Genomic DNA, 6,913 nt, shown 5'->3' on the forward strand with positions numbered 1-6,913 from the left:
GTCTCTTAACAGAAGTAACACGGGGCACACCTGGAGATTGATTAGTTTACAGTCGATTTATATATCGAAATCGAAGGTGATTGCGAAATAGTTCGATATATCGATAAATCGATATGTGAAAAATGGGAACAGGTAATCTTACCTGTAACCTAGAAGCCAGTATACATTCCACCCATGCTAGTGATACGCTTCTTGCAGCAAAATGGCGCTCACCGGTGTGCTGCAGCGAACTGCGCGTTACAGCGTTTATCACCTGCTTCGCATTTAATCCTCAGTGGGCGGTGCTTGGGAACTAGTCGCTGCCTGTTATAAGATGTGTAATCTTGTTACCTGTGCACTAAAAAGTAAAAAAAAATTGGGCATACACACTTAGGAGATCTTACGTGTGGGAATGCCAAAGCATTACCAACACTGTCGTGCTTCTTCGGCGTTTGCGTATTTGCGCGGACGACCACGTTCCACTACGGGGGGTGCCGATGTCGAAGCTGTAGACGTTGATGGTTCACTGTTAACTGCACAAGCACACATACAACTAGGCGCAATGTAATCCATCGACGATGCATGACACCAACCATACAAACACACGCACGACCGTATGGCAACGCCCGGAACGCTGTACTACGACCGGTTGCATCACAATTTTGACATGAAAGTCTAGAAAGGCATGCAATTGAAGGTGCGTATGTCGTCGGTTCGAATCCCAGTCACAAGCTAGCCCCTAACTTGACTAGCACATGTAAGCTATAGGCAACGTGAAATCGCATGACACCACCCAGAACGCTGTACGGCAGACGATTGCGTTACAATTTTGGTACGCGAATTTTGGGATATCGGTGCCCCTTGGAGGCCGGCCAGTTACGAATATATATAGACGAACGACAAGTAAAGAATTGTCTGAAGTGGCGGTGCTCGGCTTGCAGTGTGCGTCATGCGGCCGCTTGATGATGTCACCCTATTTTTATTGCCATCGGTGAGGTTTTCTGTACCATCTTTATTCTTTATTTAATAATTTCCCAGCATTGCCGGAAGGCACTATAGCAGGGGGTTACTGACCTGCAAAAAACACGTCTTCGTTAACAGAGCACATTTGCATTTCCGATAGCTGGTTCCATTGTTGCACAGTACACACACAGCACATGTGTATGTACTGCTTTTCTCTTAATGGAACAAGTAATGTAAAGATAATTGCTCATATAAACTAAGGTACAGTAGTTTCTGCAACTTCTTTGGCAGCGAAGCGGCAAAGCACGCTAGGCAAGGGCATTCGCTAGCCTTTAGTTATTTCGTCTCCACCTCATGGCAGCGATGTGGCGTGGAAAATCAGCGCACAGACCGAAGGGCACTGCCAAGCACACCCCACATTCACTTCGTAACGCGGTTTCAGAGGCCTAGCGCTGCCCAAGGCCGCGCAGCCGACCCGTCTCCGCACGCGAAAAGTTATCGAAGATCGTCGATAGGCGAAGTGCCGCTTGCAGGGTCTCGCCGCCCTGTTTGACATATCGAATGACCGACAAAATTGGAGTTCAGTATGCTGCGCGACTGCCTTGTTCTTTTACACAAGATTTTGGAGGCGATAATCTGAGGGTTCGATGAAACGAGAGCAATTTTGAAACATTCGTCGTGAAGCTGGCAGCAGCGATTACCTGCTGGAGCGTTCATTAAGAAATCACGCCATGTCCAAATAATAAAAAAAGTTAACAGCTAGTAACAAATAGCTGGTCAGCGAAAAAACAACTTACCCGTTTTAACGGCTGCGGTGGCGCAGCGGATGCGGCGTTTTGCCTGCAGAGTAAGGTCGCACGTTCGATGCCTGGCGGTGGTTGTTGCAATCAATAGTGGTTAAAAGTAAAAACAAAATAACGTGAATTGAGAATGCAGAGCGCAAAAAATCGCGACGGTTGAAATTTTCTTCCCCAATAAAACATACACAGTTTTGGTACTGAAAAGTCGATAAAAAGCTCATCTCAATCCATTTAAGCTTACCAAAATCTTCAAAACTTGAACTAGTTTCACAAAAATCGAGCAAGCTATGAAACTCAACAACGGCTGTGACGTGGCAGCCATAAGCAGAAGAGTAAATAATGTGAAAGGGTAAAAAGCAGGCAGAGAGTACTGCGTTACTCTAGGTGGACTGTTTGCTAGCACCATCGCATTTTATCGCGAGTTCATAGGGCCTGCAGGTAGGAAAAATGTACTGCAAAAATCGCCATTACACTATGCAATACCGGAGCCTGTCAGTGGCACACCAACACAGTACTTACGCCAAGCTTCCAATGCTGCCTGCCTGCAGTAAAAGAACACGCACACACACACACACACACACACACACACACACACACACACACACACACACACACACACACACACACACACACACACACACACACACACACACACACACACACACACACACACACACACACACGCACGCGCACGCACTCGCACGCACGCACGCGCACGCACGCGCACGCACGCGCACGCACACGCGCGCACACACGCGCACACACGCGCACACACACGCACACACAGCGACCGCAGCGGTGGCCAACTGGTTGAGCATCCGCCTCGCTTGCGGGAGGTGCGGGGTTCGATCCCCAGTGCCGCCGGGTACCCACCGGTGTTACAATGGGTACAAGCTTTCCCCTGGTCTGGTGCTCGGCTTATTTAGGGTGAAATGCTTGGGAAATGGGTCTTCGACCCCAACTTGAGAATTTGAAAAATACCTTGTGCCATGGCGCTCTTTGGCCATCGATGCCCTTGCGCCATTAAAATCCATCATCATCATCATCACACACACACGCACGCACGCGCGCGCGCGCGCGCACACACACACACACACACACACGCGCGGTCCTTCGGTAGGCTCCTCTAAGCCGATGAGATTAATTACAACTTAACGAAGTGATACGTCGCTGATATTTAAGACGCATTTTTTTTCCAATACTTCGAGGGATTTTTCTGACTGAGCGGCTGCGCTTTGCATTAATTTAGTGACATCTTACGGGGTGCTTTCGACGAGAGCGTGATGAGATTATTTGAAATATAATAAGAAAATTTTACAGCTTTTGTAGAGAAATTGTTCAGCCTACAAGCATTTCGGAGGCACCGATATAACTTGATTACGCGGTGCATTAAAGAAGGAAAAGAAGGTCCTTAAGTTAAAATTTTCATATCAGGATTGGGTTGGGTTCATCGCAGAGAATAGGGGGTCTAAGTCATGAGGCACAGACTACGAGGAGCATCGATTCTTTCCTAAATTTATTGGCTTATCGAAATTAACGTTCGCGCTTCGTCACTTGTGACGTCAGAGATATCTCGTCCGCCAGAATCGACTACTTTATGCCATCACTTCTGTCTATATTCTGCTATATCTACTCTCCATCTATGCCGATCACAGCTCAGCGACCGTAAAATTCGGTCAAGTGGACGACCAGAAAAGGGGTAGTTACCACAAATATGTGACATATGTGACAAGATGCACAATGCCTCGTTAGCTTGGCCACTGTTCATCATTTAAATCAGCCAGACACGCTGTACTTATCAGTACCGACGTTGATTAAGAGGATAGTTTGCCTATGTCGGCGCATGACTTTGTAAGCAAACGTTATTTATCCGTTAACCGCGCAAAATTATTTTATGAAGGCTTTAAGTATCCTTGTTACAGAAAGAGGTGCACTGCATCACGGCACAAGAACAAAGGCACTTCCAAGTGATGTTTGTTTTTCAATGTAAATTGTTTTTAGTGCGACGCCGAAACCTGCGCCAAGCCACGTGACAATACATCAAAAGCAACCTGGCAGTTAGCGCAGCTCCTTATCAGCTAGAATGATGCATTTGATGCTGAGGGTGCGTTAATCACATCATTCTACCCCAACTTAATGATAAAGCCTTCGAAGACTCTCGACTTTACCTACGGCTCGTCTCGGGAACTTGGAGTGCTTGCAGGCTGCACAGGCACTTTTCGCAATGCTGCCCTGGGTATGCACCCATTTGGTCTCTGAAATTAACCTTCCTCCCTTATTCCCAGTCCTTTCCTGTTATATCTGGCTGGCTTCTCGTGAAGAGGATCAAGCTCGGCCTGGTGTGGCAAGCGAGGCTCATCATTTGAGCTGCAAGTGAATTATTAAGTGCTTTACTTTTGCGCTAGCAATATACACTTGAGAACGGACAGGTTTGAAGAAAAAAGCTGCAAAAGCAGCTTGACAAGTCCTGAAACGCGGTTATTGCCAGCAGCAGCAGTGTGGGATAATAAAGCATACGCAAGGAAAAAATAACGAGACATGCAGAAAAAAAACAAGTGAATATATATATATATATATATATATATATATATATATATATATATATATATATATATATATATATATATATATATATATATATATATATATATATATATATATATATATATATATATATATATATATATATATATATATATATATATATATATATATATATATATAGAGAGAGAGAGAGAGAGTGACAGAGAGAGAGAGAGAAAGGAAGGACAGGCTCTGTCCGAAACGTCGACTCAAAATAAATCTATGGCTAAATGAAGCGTTTGCAACTTTGAATATATATATATTGGTTTGGTTTATGAGGGTTTAACGTCCCAAAGCGACTCAGGCTATGAGGGACGCCGTAGTGAAGGGCTCCGGAAATTTCGACCACCTGGGGTTCTTTCACGTGCACTGACATCACACAGTACACGGGCCTCTAAGAATTTCGCCCCCATCGAAATATATATATATATATATATATATATATATATATATATATATATATATATATATATATATATATATATATATATATGTGTGTGTGTGTGTGTGTGTGTGTGTGTGTGTGTGTGTGTGTGTGTGTGTGTGTGTGTGTGTGTGTGTGTGTGTGTGTGTGTGTGTGTGTGTGTGTGTGTGTGTGTGTGTGTGTGTGTGTGTGTGTGTGTGTGTCGGCGCATGACTTTGTAAGCAAACGTTATTTATCCGTTAACCGCGCAAAATGATTTTATGAAGGCTTTAAGTATCCTTGTTACAGAAAGAGCACCGGACGCGATATTCGGAGGTCGTGGGTTCGGATCCCACCGGCGGCATGGTTATATATATATATATATATATATATATATATATATATATATATATATATATATATATATATATATATATATCCGAAATGAAGACGTTGGTTTCCGGGGTATGTAGCTTATAACAAGAGGCACAAAAATTGAAGACACATAACAGGATTTAATTCACGACGTTTCGGCTCGAGGAAGCTGGAGGACCAGCCGAAACGTCGTGAGTTAAATCCTGTTATGTTTCTTCAATTTTTGGTCATTTTATATTATATTGACCAAATCAGCTGCCAGAAATCCCTTTATATATATATATATATATATATATATATATATATATATATATATATATATATATATATATTGTAACGTGGTGGTGACGTTGAAGAACACAGTAGCAATACTGTGAAAGACAAAACTAACTTTTATTGGGCGAACCTGTGCCCACAAAAAGCGGCTACACTTACAGCACAACGGTAGCGGCGAACACGGTCGGCGATCGTCGAAAATCTGATCCGCGGGTCAAGCGCGTCGGCTGTTATATAGCAGTCGTCGAATGTTCCAGATTAATCGTTGGGACCCGCGTGCCTTCCACAATGTTCTACACCATTCGCGTCAGGCGATGAAATCAGATAACATAAGGTTCGTCTACAACAGACAGAGAACAGAAGCATCGATGGCTTGCCAGAAACTTCGGATAGATGCAGGCGCGTCCCGCGCTGTGCGATAACACTTGTTAGGCGGCGAAACGTGGTCGCCCGATAAAGATATGTACACGTGTGAATATATATATATACAACATACGGCCTACAAACAATACAGAATAAACTACCCCGGTTACTAAATGATTTAAATCATAAACATGTCCAACTTGAAAAGGTGACGTTCAAAACACTCCGCCGGTATTTCAACATGTACTAGGACACTTCGCTTGTCATTCCTGTTTACTCTGTCACGTTGTTGTTTACCCTGACTGTACCGCTTGTCTGTATTCACTTTGTTTTGAATTTTATTTGAAGCAAAATGTGCTTAATTTATCTGTTACTTTCGCTAAACTCATTGCCATCGCACATGAATGTTTCATTGCTTTTGTAAGTGCTTTCTAACTTCATTCTACCACATTTTCTGTATAATTTTATGTAGTTCTTGTGAGTGATTGTAATTGCAGATGTTTTCATGTTTTGTTCTATTTAGTTTTTGGATGAGACATGCCGTTTCATTGCGCCTATGATGCTGTCAAGTGTATAGGGGGGCCTCCGGCTTTGTCAAGCTGTCGCTTGTGACAGCTTTTACTGCGGGTCTCCCGCGCCATGTATTCATTAGGCGCAAATAAAACCATTATTAATATATATATATATATATATATATATATATATATATATATATATATATATATATATATATATATATATATATATATATATATATATATATATATATTTTAGGGAGCCAACAGTCACCAAAACCAAGGTGCTTAAGGGAATGTTTAATTTTTTTATGTGTTGTGTTTATCAGTGGGATAATAATACTTCGATTAATCTATCGCTTACAGAAAATTACTTATAAAGCCGCAGAAAAAACAAGCATGCCGTCCGTGGGATCCGAACCCATGACCTCCGAATATCGCGTCCGGTGCTCTACCAACTGAGCTACGGCGACAGCTGTCCAATTCTGCTGCTCTCGTGGGTATTTATGTTTATTGGGTGTAACAGAACCTTGAGTGTTCACCAGCGCCACCCTCGCCTATATATATATATATATATATATATATATATATATATATATATATATATATATATACATATATATATATATATATATATATATATATATATATATATA

This window comes from Amblyomma americanum, unplaced genomic scaffold, assembly GCF_052857255.1.
Source record: "Amblyomma americanum isolate KBUSLIRL-KWMA unplaced genomic scaffold, ASM5285725v1 scaffold_143, whole genome shotgun sequence".
NCBI classification, from domain to species: domain Eukaryota; kingdom Metazoa; phylum Arthropoda; class Arachnida; order Ixodida; family Ixodidae; genus Amblyomma; species Amblyomma americanum.